Raw genomic sequence first — 15,767 nt, forward strand, 5'->3', positions numbered from 1 at the left:
TTTCCTCAGACAGAGTTCCACCAGGTCAGTGCCAGGACCGAAAAGGCCCTGTGATTTCTCCTCGACCAGGGCCTTTGATTGCTTTGTGATATCTTCTTGAATTTGAAGAGTATTTTTACTCTATATATGATCAATATACCTTGACTTGATTTTGAATAATTGGAACATATTTGTTTTTTGTGTCACCCTACTCTATGCGATGGCTGGCAATTTTACATACATATGAAGCTGCCATACGGAATCAGACCGTTGATCCATCAACGTCCGTATTACCTACTCAGACTGGCAGCAGGTCTCTAAAGTCTTGGGGCCACCTACAACCTGATCCTTTAACTAAAGATGCTGGGGAGTGAACCTGGGACCTTCCATGCACCACGTAGAGGATCTACCATTGAACAACCAGTTACCCTCCACATTATCCTCTTTCTAGACTCTGTTCTATGTAACAGTCTCCCTCCTGCTGACCCCCTCTTCCAGTTGGTAAATATAGAACCAAACATCTGGACAGCTGCACATGCCTAGAGATGCAGCTACTGGATCCACCGGATCAAGCACCATGGCAACAAACGAGAGAAACTAGCCATTACTTATAACAGCGTAAATCAAATCTTTATATGCCAAGGGCTTGATAAGGATGATATTATACAGCAGCAGACCTAGCAAGGTTCCGTCTGACAGATTTAGTCTAAACAACTTTGCAGCAACGATGTATTTTTATGGCAAGTTGTCAAGTTGACATGATACAAAGCATTCAAGCTTTGGAGTAATGCTGAAAATCTGACTTGGTGCGTGCGGATATTCAGAGATAAGTTTTGCATAGCAGGGCAATCAGACCCAGTTAGTCTCTTATTCCAAGTGATTTCTCAGAGCATTATAAAAATGCTATAATGAAGGGATTCACATAGCCTGCATTTGTGATAGCACAGAAGTGAACAGAAGTGATACGATGGTTGTTGGGGGTTTTCCGGGCTGTATTGCCGTGGTCTTGGCATTGTAGTTCCTGACGTTTCGCCAGCAGCTGTGGCTGGCATCTTCAGAGGTGTAGCACCAAAAGACAGAGATCTCTCAGTGAGATCTCTGAGAGATCTCTGTCTTTTGGTGCTACACCTCTGAAGATGCCAGCCACAGCTGCTGGCGAAACGTCAGGAACTACAATGCCAAGACCACGGCAATACAGCCTGGAAAACCCCCAACAACCATCGTTCTCCGGCCGTGAAAGCCTTCGACAATACACAGAAGTGATACGTTCCCACAAACGGCTCCTAAATCCAACACTGCACCCTACATCGGTGCTGCTAGGGCATCTGTTTTCCCCTGTCCTCAGGTCAGCATAATTGTGTGATGTGCCTACTCCAGGAAATATTCCATTGGAAAATATATTTTCCTGGCTTGGATCAATTGACTTCCATGGAAAAATCATCCTCCTTTTTGGATTTTAGAGAAACATATTTGTACTGTCCATACTTCCTTTTTGTAGCCATACTTTCTGGCCTACCTGCGTAGAGACTAATAGGCTCATTGAATCATGGATGAACGTGTAGTGGAACTCATGCAAACAATGCAAATTTTGGTAAACCCACACAAGCAAGAGGCTTCTTTCAATACAGTTGCCTATCAAAAATTCAAACAAACAGAAAAGCAGCTGTCTAGGCCAATAGGAAAATAGCAATGACAAAACCTCATTGTAATGGATAACTGTAACCTTCAGAGAAGTTGGGAATGGAGGTAATGAAGGGCTTATGCCTGTCATCACTTCCCAGACCATCACTTCCCATCAGCTGGGCCCAAGGTGCCAGTCTGTCCAGTCAAGTTCAGGCCTCATCTCCTTTGTTTGACAGCAACCAACCAACCAACCAACCTCTTCATGTGTAGGTTTTTAAAAATGCATTTGAGATAAAACAGTTTCCTATTCCTCACCTAGGCTTTCCTTTATGCTTAACTGTCGTTAAAAAAAAATTACAGCATGTTCTACCATTTGTTCCATTGCACTGATTACAGTGAGAAATACCGAAGCATGCTCTAACTTTGACCAGCAACGTTTGTTAAAGTCAACAATATCTAAGCAGGACAGCCACCATTCTAATTTAGCAAGGGACGTTTGGATCTCTTTAGAGGAAGGGAAAGGAAACACATAAAATAGGAATGGGAGAAAATTTATTAGGAACCAAGCTGAAATAACATGGTAGGAATTTTTCAAGCGAAGAAAACGACAGTGCAATCCTAAACAGAGTTACTCCAGTCTGAGTCCATTGCAATCAATGGGCTTAGACTAGTGCAACTCTGTTTAGGATTGCACTGTTAGTTGTATTGAGCAGGTCACTGGTTCAAATCTCATCTCACCCATAAACTCATGAGGTACCATTAGGTAATCCATTTTCAGTTTCATCCCCTGCCAAACACCCTATGTACTCTATGAGGATAAAAGATTCTTACAAGATAATGTATGTTAAATCCATTGAACACTAAAAGTACTTTATAAATTATTATTAGTATAAAGCAAACATTACACAAATTTAATGGGGAAGAGAGCTCCATAACAGGGGTACCAGCACTTTAAAAGCCCCTTTCTTCAAAATCTAACCTCTAAAAGCAAGTATATGAAGAAAGGTTTCTAAAGCTGATTTTAATTAACAGTGATCCTTAAGAGACCACGTACAGTTTTATCAGTTAAAGAGAACACTGTGAATTGGGCTCAAAATCAATCTGCAATCCAGGAACTGCCACAATTTCGAGATCCACAAATATGTGTTCAGAAATCCGTTGCTTTATTGGAGGGGCATCAAAGATAAATATGTGCTTTTTTCAGTTTGGCGCCAAAAAAACATGGACAATTGTTGCATCCCTCACAGTTAGCAAGAAGCATTATAATCAAGGTTTTTTGTAAGGCTATATGAGCCTAGGTGAGAGGGGAAAGAATGGGTCAAGGACAATATAAACCACGCATTTTGTCAATGGAGAAATGAAAATGTGCAGGGCACCTGATTTGTGTATTGCCTGTCCCATCTGTTAATAGCCTGTAGACAAGTTGTTTTGTGTGGTGGGCTGCTAGACTTTAAAAAAATACTATTGTGTCTGGAAGTCAATAAAAATCTTAACCACTGTGTTGCTTATAAAAAGATATTAATTCAAGCTGTCCTGTTCAGATGGAGCATTGTCCAAAATGAAACGTAAAAATAGATCCAAGGTCTACTTCATCATGTTGGAATTTGTCTTAAATGGCAGCATGCTGCATCTGCTTAGTCCTCTGTGTAATATGCAGTGATGACAAGTCTAACACAGCACAGTGTGTGTGTGTGTGGGGGGGGATGTTATCCAGGAGGCTCCGAATTATTAGGTCTGGTGCTTGAGTATGGCAGCCTACACTGACATGCCAACAAGAATGCAGAAGCAGCTACTGGCTTTCACGTGTTGGGATGTACAAAACACACAAGAGGAATTCTGTTGTCATTTCCATTTCCTGGTCCCAAGCAATTTATTTCCATTGAAAATCAATGGCCCAGTTTGAAATTTAGCCCATTCCAATTCATTATTTGGTACTTCTTCAATTCTTTGCTTTAATCTCAAATAGCTTTATGTGTTTTTACTCTGCATTATGAGTTTCATATTATTAAAGATTGGAGATGGGCACGAACTGAAATACGAACCAAAATTAAGCACGAACCAGGCCGGTTCATGGTTCGCGAACTATGGTTCATCAGATCCCATTTCTGACGAACCGCCACAAACTTTTAGGCTGATTCATTTGGTTCATTTTTTGGTTTGTCACTGCAGACAGCCTGGTGCCAATCAATCAGTTTCCTAGGCAACAGGGGATGGACTTCCTGCAGACCTTCTGCTGGCCCAGAAGTGACCTTTTGCTGGCCCGTAAGAGATGATTTCCTGACCTCGATGTTACATTTTCATGAACCAAATGAACCGGTTTGTGAAAGGTCGTGGTTCGTAGTTCATGAATTTGACGAACCACGAACCGTATGGTTCAGTTTTTTTCCAGTTCATGCCCATCTCTATTAAAGATGATAATTGTTCAACCCAGGCATGCACAGTTTGCTCAAAGCTGCACTGTATCCATGGAGGTTTACAATGAAACGGGTCCTGTCACATATAATTGGTATCATATGATGGAGTAAGATTACAGGAGTTGTTTTGGCATAAAAATTATTAAAATCTCATGAGAATACATATCTGATTATTGAGCTGTTGAAATCACTAACATATCCAAGATGAACAACAAGAGTTGTTCACTGCAGATATTTAGCAACAGTTAAAGACTGCAGATTTTCATAATTCTAGGAAAGTATTCCACTTTGGTAGAAGTGCATATTTATATTGAATTCCAGTACAGAAACAATTCAGTCGCATTCCAACTCTAATGGTATTAACACTTCATGGTTGATGGACCTTGTAGTCATTTATCTTTGCATATCAAGAACGCTCTAGTCTAATCCTACCTTTCATCTGCTTTATTCATGGCAGATGAAGACACCAGCTTTTACAGGAAAGACAGCTGGAACTTGTAACAATGTCTCCTAACAGAAGGAATAACAACAACAAAAATTCAGTGTCCTAATGGCATATGCATTTGCTGTCCCCAATACCATGAAAAGGGTCCATCTCCTCCATAAGAAAATGATACATTTTAAATGTAAGCCTGGCCTCTCTTGTTACAGGGGAAATGTACAAGTTCCCTCTCTGGACCTTACTGCAAAAGTGGAAAACATGAAAATACATTTCAGGGTTACCCCACCAGCAACATACAGCATTCTGTTCCATCACTAAACCAATCTGAATATGACCTTGTGAGAAAAGAAGAGGGAGTGCTACTTACCTCCACCACGTGGTAAGCCATCTTCATCTGGTGAATAACATGAAGAGAATCTGACCAAAGCCAACAAGCATGAGCTATGTTCCTATGGTTGATCCCTGGGTATTTTCTGGAATATCAGTCAGGTGCAGGGAATATTTCATAGAAAAAGAGCTGGAGGAACTCATTAGCATAGCTCATTAGCATAACTCATTAGTATATGCCATGCCCTTTGACATCACTGGAAATGTGTCATTAGCATAACTGACTTGCATATGCCACACCCCCTGACATCACCTATCCTGGCTGTTTTGGACCCAATCCTGGCCATTCAGGGCCGAAATTGGGCCCAAAATGGCAAAAGGGGGCTGAAAATGGCCAAAAAGGGCCCCAAAATGGTCAGTATCGGGCCACTGCTGAGTGGGAGAGTGATCCACCACCATCGGAGGCCTGATCCGGGCCGTTTCAACCCCAATCCAGGCTGAAACGGACCCAAAATAGCCGAGAGTCAGGTGGGTGGGGCCACCTGGCATGTGACCTCTTTGGGGAACTACCGGAACTGCGTTCCTGCGTGTTCCCCCTCGAAATGAGCCCTGGTCAGGTGTATGTAAAACCTATACCAAAATCACCTTATGTTGTCATGGGGATGGTCAGTGGTGTCAGAGGCGAGGTTGATGTGTCAGGTGATGTGCTTCCCCCTACTTCCCACTATGTGTAGGCCCACGTATCACACAAATCAACCCACAGTTGGCATCTCACACAATTTTCCCCTTAGCAATTCTACTGGGATAAAATGGAAGAAAGAACAGTTATAATTGTTTTGAGTCTCCACTGGAGAAAAAAGCAAGATATACGTAAGTACCCACATTCATGGCTTCTTTTGAAATTCCTCAGGTAAAACAAGTTAATTTAAGTTTAGGCAAAAAAAAAAAAAAACCTCTAACGGGACAGAAATACCAGTGAATTTGTCAATCTGTTTCCAAAAAAGTTGAATAAAAATATATAAACTCCCCTTTATAGCCCCTCCACCCCAATTTCAGACTATGAACCGGAACCTGACTTTCCCCAAGGGTAAGAGCTTTAGGATCTCATTCTTCTACTACATCCATTACAAAATTAGGGCTAGCTCTGGATTATCCACAAATGCAAGGCAGTTGGAGTCTAATTTTAAATCAGGCACATTATTATTTAAGACTACAAATGGTCTATCCTATTGTAATACTGTCTAATGCTAAATTAAGACACTGGAGGAAAAAAAAATAATCCTGTCTGTTACTAAACGGGAGGGTGGGCAGGGAGTAACTCATAGTTTTGTGCTCTGAAAGAATGTTCACAGTTAACCTTGATTACACTATAATAGCATTACATGTTACTTATGGCATACAGCAGGGGAGCAGTGAGTGTCTTCCTGCCGACATGAGTCAAGGAATGGCACTGTACATGAACTCTGAAGAGAGTGTGAAACCCACTTGGAAATAATACAAAGAAATGCCACAGGCCGCACAGTAGTCAGTTGTCTTTGGAAAGCATCTTAGCAGGATTAAATCTGAGACCGTGTGGGGTATGCAAAATACCACCAGCAGTAGCTTTTTGGAGTGCTTCTCTGTCTAGACAGGGTCATGTCATTTCCAAGTTTTAAAATGGAGAGGGTATATTTTTGACATCTTTCCCTTAATATTTTTTATCAGTGTTGTGCGCTGTTGACACACCGACCTTGACCAGATATTATAAATCAGCGTAACACCTTGAAGGGCCTCTATAAGTGTCATCTCACTTGCCTGTTCGTACCCAGTTGCACAGTTCACCCCAGCCTCTTCTCTTGCTTGAAATGCTTTTAGGGAAATAAATGCTTCGAAGTAAAAACATGGACATAAGTGCTACTGAGATCAATGGCAGTTTACTTCTGGGAAATGTGTTTAAGCTCATTTAGCAAAAGGGGTGCAAGACCGGGGTGCAAGACTGACAGCATCAGAATCAAAACATAGAAATGGGATGGAGTGGAGTTATAGGTTGCTTTTATGATCTGAATGGAGAGCCATTCAAGCAGACTGAAGATCTTGGGGACAGGGCAGAAATCCACAGCACCAGAAGACTATAAGGCCCTGATTCATATATGTAGCCTTTCCACTCATTACAGGGCTGCATCCTCAAATTTTGGGACCATGTGTGTACTTGACAAGAAACTGAATCCAGTTCCGGTTCTCTGAAGAGTATACATATACGATACACATATTTTCAACCATGTTTGTCTCATTTGTGCATTACATTTTAATGTTTACTAAAACCATCATGTGTGAATCAATCTTTTACAGTGGCCGGGGGTTCATAGTAGTTCCAGAACTTCCAATTGTTATCCAAGTACATATGAAAACATTAACTAATTTTAAATATTTAATGCTAACAGCATGCTGGATGACAAAACCATTCCTTTTGCAAGAAACCTTGATTATCTTTTTGAAAATAAATATATATATATTGAACTCCTTGCAAAACATTAAATATTAAATTGTCAAGAAGAGGCGAATTCACTTTTCTTGTTTCCTTGCAGAGGGTGGTTATCTGCTCCTTATTTTATGCCCCACCTATTTCCTGACATAAGGTCCACTCATATTATATGACACACTAGTTCCATTCCAGCTGTAATTACGGGTGGCTAGTCTTGCATAAAACAAGTGCTGTCCGAGGAGGGAGATTTGCATTCTATTTGCATCAAAAGATGTATTCAGCCAATAGGACTCAAAGAGATAATGATGACAGGTCTTTGCACCTGCATGACAATGCCTATAGAATGCTATTAACATGCACTAGACAATCCTGCTGGGTAAAGGTATGTCTTTAGTAGGATTCCAAGCTCTACCACGAAACAGAGCAGAAACAACCAAGGCATGAACAGTACTGACAAGTAGACATGGGCACGAACCGCATTATGAACCAAAAAAACCCACGAACTGCCTGATCGTCTGTTCACAATCCGGCGGTTCGTGAGGGTCCATAGCCAACAAACCAGCATTTGTTGGAAGCCCAGTTTGTTGCATTCGCCCGCGGTTCGTGAAGCCAGACAGTGAGGCACCATCAATCAATTCCCTTGGAAATGGAGCTGGGGGAATGCCTGAACTCTGTCTGCACTCCTTCTGTCGCCCTGGAAACCTGAATCGAAGCCCAGCTTACCTTGATCGTCAGGTCTTCCTTCCAACCATGGAGCTGCAAATTGGTTACAATTGGTTACATGGGAGAAAACACCTGGGTGGAGGGAGGGGGAAGGAGGGTGTTCTGTAGCCATGGGCACTCCAATCTCATCCCTGCAAACCCTGATAGGCAGTTCTGATGGCCAACCCCTTGTACACTGGGCCAACATCAACTGGTGGCTGTAATTGTATCGAGTGGGAGTTTCCTGGGGGTCTCAGATTAGAGAGGGTATAACTCCAAGATCCCTATTGAAATCTTGACCAAACTTGGATGCTGGCTGGAGGAGAGCCTGCTAAACACTCCCTGGGAATATGGGCTCTCTAAGTCCAATGGGCCATTCCAACGCCCACGAACCACGAACCAGTTCGGTAATGGGAAATGTTCACTATGGTTCATTTGTTCGGGTTTGTCGGCAGCACCAAACCACGAATCACAGGTTCATTAATTTTTTTAGGGTTCGTGCCCATGTCTACTTACATGTACTACATAAGGGGCCTGCATGTTTACTTCCCAATAGTGGACTGAGTGCCCGTTTGTAGGTTGGAGCAAGACAGTAATCTATTAATGGCACTCTTATTGCTAAATATGGCCAGATGATTGCGAAACTTCTATTCCAAAGTCTAAGACAATTTGAGAATTGTGTTCTTGGAACTGTAAAAAAGGAGGATGATCTCTCAGGGGTCAAATAACTTCCATTAGGGTTTCCATAACATCTGCATTTGTTATCATCATTGGTTCACTCTCACCATATGTGGGAAAACTCATAGTAAACAGAAGTGACACTCAGAGGGAGGGCAAATAAGGCACTTTGAAACCTGGCGTAAGTGTTCTCAGCTTCTTGGGTTTGCTGATGATATAACTGCTGTCACCACACTCTGTCCTGGTAGGGAAAGTTAGAAGAGACAGATGGTTCAGCAACTGGACTGGAAGAGTCATTTGTTTAACTGTCCTTCTGAGCAATGTTAAAATTCATATATGCCTCCCATAGAGCATATATTGTATATCCTCCCAATAAAATATGACAAAGCACAGACTTCTCTGAATACATTAGCAACTATATTCAAAACAACAGAACTATGGTTTTTGGTTACTGTTCTTTATGTCAGTTTCTGGATGTTATCTTATGGAAAGAGAAAGGTGTAAGGATGCCAGTGGCATTTAGCTCTGTCTTCACAGTCGTCTCTGACTATCGGAGCAACCAGTCAATTACTTTTGGTCGGTAGCAAGGAGTCTACTGTAGAATTCTGAAGGGATTTCCAAGCCATATTGCAGCACTGAGACCACTTGTATCATAGAGTGATTCCGCACACGTTGGATAATGCACTTCCAATCCTCTTTATAGATCATTTGGAATGGATTTTTTTGTGTGTGGAACAAAAAACCCACCTCAAACGATTGATAATGTGCATTGAAAGTGCATTATCCAACGTGTGCGGAATCAGCCATACTTGGAATCGTCATCATCATCATTTTGAAACAAATTTAAAAAGAAATGTCTGAGAAACAAAAGGAAGCTAAAATAATTCTAAGACTAGAAGAATTTTTTGGGGTGGGTGGGGGGAGGACAATCCCAGGTTCTCTTAAGGTTTCTTCTAAAACAAAATTCAATACACATGCAGAGATTCCATTTCAGGAGTGGAATTTTGAAGGAACTGATAGAAGTATGAAGACTAGCAACATTTCTCATTTGAATTTTGTAAACTTGAAAGATTTTCCTAGCAGCCTGCCCGTATCCAACCTCTTTTGAAAATCACCACAAAAAAGCCTCCACTTTTCCTCAGCATTACACTACAGTCCACAAAAAGATGTTTAGTTCCTTTTCCACTTCCTGTCCTCCCCCCATTAGAAGATCATGTGTGTCCCTCAGAATTACAGTCTCATAGAAGAATCCCAATTGTTCCTTTGCAGTAAAACTCCCTTGCCATCTACTTCTATAGGACACTTCTGCTACTAGTACTATATTGACAAGACAGAAATAAATATTTTATTTTAAACAGTATGACATATTCTATTTAGGTTGCTACCTTTTCCTGGAAGAACTGCCATGCTTCTATATGTTTGGGAAGAAATTCACCAGGGAATTTCCCACCGTCACTGACCCACCATGATGGGATTCTCTCAGTTTTCTTCCAGTTACACAGCTTTTGAAAATGCAAGGAAGTTTATAAAAGCAGGGACTCTAGCTGCAATTATAAAAACGCATTGTTTTCAAAAAGCGGAAGCCAATTTTGCATTTTCTGTCAAATAAGAGCTAATCATGCCACATTTTTAAAATGCAATATTTAGAGATGGCTGTAAGTTCTATGCAATAGATTAGAAAACTTCATGACACAGTGTTAAGTATGCTCCATTGTTATTAGGAGGGCTATTGCTGGTTTGAATTATCATTATAAAACAGTAGTTTGTCAAGGAAGAAAAAAAAGGGGGAGTATTTCTGGATGTACTTTTGAATGCTTCTCCGTATAAAATAAAATATACTACAGTTAAACAAAAATCTTGTTGAAGAGACAAAACAGACTCTCTACCAGTGATCATAATTCACAAGCCTAGATTTATAAAAATCTGCATCCAGTCTTATAAACAGATCTAATTTCAGCTCCTGTTTTCAGATTTTAGCCCTGTGGCAACTTTCTGGGCCTGCCTGCAATGTAATCCAGGCTATCAGAGAGGCAAGAGGGCCAGTTCCCTAAAGGTCTTAGATACTAAAGAGCCATTTCACACTTTTACATGTATCAAAAGGAAGATGTTTTTAAAATAAGGATACTTTTCTATGGCAAAATTTGTCCCTGAAATGAATTCCAAAGAAACGGCCATTCCCCAGTCCAAGTTAAGCATTCTTATGCTTTGCTGATTTCTAGGAGAAAGTGAAGCACATCAAATGAGACTCCATTCACCCCCTCCCGGCAACATGGGTTCAGGGATCGTGCAAGGAGGTGAAACAACACATTCATGATATTCTCTGAATATGATGACTTCAGAAATACTGCAGTGAAAGTATCATCTAACACAAACCTCCGTGTTATCCCTGCACTTTGATGAGTGCAAGAATTGTGTGGAGGCTGTGTGCAGCTGTAACATCTCTGGATGATATGAAAACAGTGGGTTAGTTTGATTAAAAGTGTTTGTTCTGCCTGAGTGAACCCGGAGGCTTCCCCTGACAGTGAACCAGAGGGCCTCCTTCCTTTTTTTACTGACTATTTCCTTATAATAGACGTTCAGAGCCTAAGCCCATTCTCAAACCCATCTCTGACAAATCAGGGCTTTTTTTCAGTGGGAACGCAGTAGAATGGAGTTCTGGCACCTCTTAAAAATGGTCACATGGCCGGTGGCCCCACCTCCTGATCTCCAGACCGAGAGGAGTTTAGATTGCCCTCCGCACCACCAAGTGGCGCAGAGGGCAATCTAAACTCCCCTCTGTCTGGAGATCAGGGGGCGGGACCACTGGCCATGTGACCATTTTCGCCGAGGGCAATTCAAACTTTAAAAAACTCCCCCCTTGTTCCAACTGACCCAAAGTGACGCCATTGTGTGGTCTTGAGTTCCACCACCTCTTTTCCCAGAAAAAAAGCCCTGGACAAGTGCATTGCTGCTTGTGCTAAGTTTTAGCCACTTGTGCCAGGAATGACAGCTGAACATCGAGAACTCCATATATGTTGACTTGTAATATGTCCTTGTAAATAAGGCTTATTAAATATATTTCCCTAGTTCTGGACTGGGAGTTGGTCAATGCTATTCAGATCTTAGCTAGTACCTCTGACAAGCAAGTACCACTAACATAATCATTTTAATATGGCCCCAAAGTGCTGGAGTCTTGCCCAGTAAATTTACAACACAGAAGTGGTTTGATTTCACTGAAAACAGTAATTCAAACTGCAATGTTTTTCTTGTAATCTTGTTGGCAAGACCACATGCAGGCTTTCAACAACCTGACCTAACTGTAGCATCATGTCTGGAAATGACAAGATGATAAACTATTCAGGGCACTGGGACACTGACCAGTGAGTTGTTGTATAAAATTTATGGGTAAGATTCGTAATTCACAAAGGGCGAAGTAAATTACAGAGCTGGACCAGTCAGATACTGAAAAATTACACCCAACACTGCAGACAGCGTGAGCATGATGATTAAAACAATATTGTCTTTTAAAACACTGGTTCTCAAAGTGTAGCACCCCGAAGAGCCCCATTTTGATTAATTTATTTTCACAGACCCCAAGACCTCCCCTCCTCCTTCAGCAGCATGCACCACACACCAGACAGCCCCTTTTCAAAGCACATGCAACAGGATGCAGGCTTCCATCCTCTCGTTTCATGAACACAGTGAGATCACAGACCCCAACCTTTTTGAGCCTATGGTCATATTTGGAATTTTTAGGGGTGTGTGTGTGACAAGCGCCACCCCAAAATGGCTGCTGCAGGAGGTGGAGCTGAATGGAATACCTCCCTCCTCACAGCTCCTGGCCTTGAAGGTGGAATGGAAGGTAGAATGGAAGGTGGAACCACACACTGATTAATGAAAGTCTTCCTGATTCTTCAGAAGAAAACTCTCTCATTTGAATGAGGGTAGCCAGTAAAAAGTCCTGCCTTACAATGGCCCCACCCACTTTCTGAAAAGCTTAGCAGGAACCAAGGGAAGTACTGGCCAGTGCCATGGCAACCAAGGGCACCACATTGAGGAACCCTGAGCTTCACTTTCAAAACAATATTAAGAAAAAATGTTTTTATTGGCTGTATGTGGCCTACCAGATCACATTTCTGAGGAGGATAGCTAATACCTGCACTAATTCTATAAGACTATAATTTTCAAAGGCCATGACCAAGTTCTACTCTACTCTCCTCTCCTCTGGGTGGGAAAATGCCAGACCACATTTTATCCATTTTGAAATGACTATATTGGCTGCCAGTTTGTTTCTGAGTTCAGTTCAAGATGCTGGTCATGTGGACCGGGTATCCACATAGTTAAAGAACCAACTCCTTCCATATGCCCAAATGTGTTGACTGATCCTGAGGCAGCAATTTGTTGGCTATCCCACCACTAAGCTCGGCCTGTGTGGCACAGAACAGGGCCCAGGGCCCTTTCGGTCATGGCTCCTGCTCTGTAAAATGGACTCCCTGAGAAGGTGAAGGGAGCCTCCTCTTTGGAGGTATTCAGGAGGCGTTGCTTGTTTGCCAGGACTTTTGAGGGGACAGACATCTTTTAAGGGGCTGGGGAGGGAGAGATTTTATCATGATTTTAATTCAGGAATTTTAAAAATCATTTTGTAAACCACCTCCAACTATATGGAAAGGAAGGTTATAAGTCCCTTAACAAGGAAATAAATAAATCTCGTGTAGATGACTTAGTGGGAGGGAAGGTGGCATGCTATAGACCAATCTCGTCAGTCTCGAAAGCGAAGCAGGGTTAGAACTTGGATTGGCAACCACTAAAGAAGATTCTGCAGTGAAAGGAAGTGGCAAACTACCTCTGCTTCTCACTTGTTGTGAAGGCCCCTTGCTGGGGTCGCCATGTCGATTGCAACTTCACAGCACGCACACACACGCAGTCACACAAACAGAGAAGTGACTGAGTAGATTCACTGTGTTAACATGTGAGAGTCTCTCCACACAAGACCTCTTCCATGAGAATACTCAAGTGTAGAGAGATGCAATGTTAGCCAGGAAGTGTAGTTTAAAACGACAGTGCCAAAAGGTCTGTTAATTTCACCTCTCTACAGAGCTGAGAAACCCTCAGAGGGTTTGTTAATTTCTTCTTAGCCTCTGAGAAGGGGAGATGAAATTGACAAGAGCCTTCGAGGAGACCAAAGGAAAATTAACAAATCCTCTGAGGAGTGATCTTTGCCTGCTCTGTAGAGAGGTGAAATTGACAGAGCCTTTGGCTCTGTTTTTTTAAACTATGCTTCCCAGCTAGAATTGCATCTCCCTACACTTGTGTGTTCTCATGTAAGATGTCTCATGTAGAGAGACTCTGAGTCTCTCTACACAAGGTATCTTACATGGGGATGCTCAAGCGAAAGTTCTTACACCTGTTCTCCCATTGTGGATACATATACAAATATAGACAGAGTACACTTGAATATAAGATCACACAGAAAGTAAGTTACTTGAATGTCCCCATGTAAGATGTCTTGTGTAGAGAGACTGACCATCAATTTTCAAACAGTCACTGGCATACATGTTATGCTAAAATGTATCATTTATGTAGTAGTATACCTTTGAAGCAATTTTATAACTTGAAATAAATCAGATCTTTTTAAGACAAAAGTATTCTACACTTGCAAGTGTATTTTGGAAGATCTGAATCCCTGTTGCATATCACATTCACAGTTAAGCCGCTACTTCTTTATTGTATGTGCCAATAGTAATTATATATCCACTGCCTGCTCAGATACCTTCATGCAAAAATGGATATGCAGTTTTACATAAACGGCAACGCAATAAAATCAAGACTAATTACTGCATTACCATCCCATACGGACTTCAGTGAAACACCGAGGAAAGGATTCAGTTTATAGAATACTATGCCTCTGGGTAGGTGCTTGCACTCCAGTCTATTTGATGAGAGATGTGCTGGTATTATCTATCAAAAGGACTTTTCCCTTAAGCAGTCATGTATTTGAGTGTCATTTAATTTTACGTTCTAGAAACTGTAATTGCATATAATGAAGAGAAGAAATTACATTAGGTAGAAGTAAGCAACTTATTTCATTTTACGATTTGTTGAAGAAAGGCCTGTGTGACAGGATTTTTTCACTTTTGATATACTGTCTTGGTAATTTCTCAGTAATGAGACAGATACGATATCACAGTCATGAAAAATAGGGCCCTGGGGCAACATTGAACTTCATATGAAATGTGAGACATTATTGCTGGCTGACAGCAGTGTTTATCTTCATGCCTTACCTCTACATAGGCAGGTAGCAAGAATCCAAAAGGAAGTGCTCCTCATCAAGTTAAAGTTGCAGAGGTCTGAGTTTCTGCAGAGGCACAACAGTCTTTTTTATTGTTGCAACACAGCCTGTTTTCCAACGTAGGACTCCTTTAGTCTTAGGTTAATCAATAAACCTTAACAAGAAAATATCAATTTTAAAAAATCCAAACCAGACTGAAGAGCAGCAGAAAACCAGGGCAGCAGCAACAGTACTGCATGGCAGGTAAAACTAGGGAGGAAAATTTACATCCACAAAGCCTGAACAATTCCTAGCACCTTAAAATAAACAATGAAGGCAGTGGATATATGAAGCTCTGCCTGGGGAGAGGATTCTATACATGAATATTTTGATAGCTTTGTATGCTGTAAAACAATAATCTAGAATAGTGATGTTTATAGTAAAGTCAGTTTCAAGTGAGCATTTGTGTTGGTCTACAGTAGAAGAGCAAGATTTAGGTCCAGTAGCACCTTAGAGATCAACCAGATTTCCAAGGGATGAGCTTTTGCTTTGACTCCTGAAAGCTCATACTCTGGAAATCGAATTGGTCTTTATTGTGCTACTGGAGCCAAATCTTGCATTTCTGGTGAAGATTAGGTTTTTTAACATTTTCAGCATACACCTGAGGTTACTTTGGATGGACTATTGCCCCAAAGCAGCAAATGGAACACTTACGAAAAAATAAGTGTCTGAATACTGATCCAGAGGAGTTAGCCATGTTAGTCTGTAGTAGCAAAATAGTAGAGTCCAGTAGCACCTTTATGACTAACCAACTTTATTGTAGCATAAGCTTTCGAGAGCCACATCTGACAAAGAGAGCTGTGGCTCGTGAAAGCTTATGCTACAATACAGTTG

This window comes from Eublepharis macularius, chromosome 11 (genome assembly GCF_028583425.1).
Source record: "Eublepharis macularius isolate TG4126 chromosome 11, MPM_Emac_v1.0, whole genome shotgun sequence".
Classification (NCBI taxonomy): domain Eukaryota; kingdom Metazoa; phylum Chordata; class Lepidosauria; order Squamata; family Eublepharidae; genus Eublepharis; species Eublepharis macularius.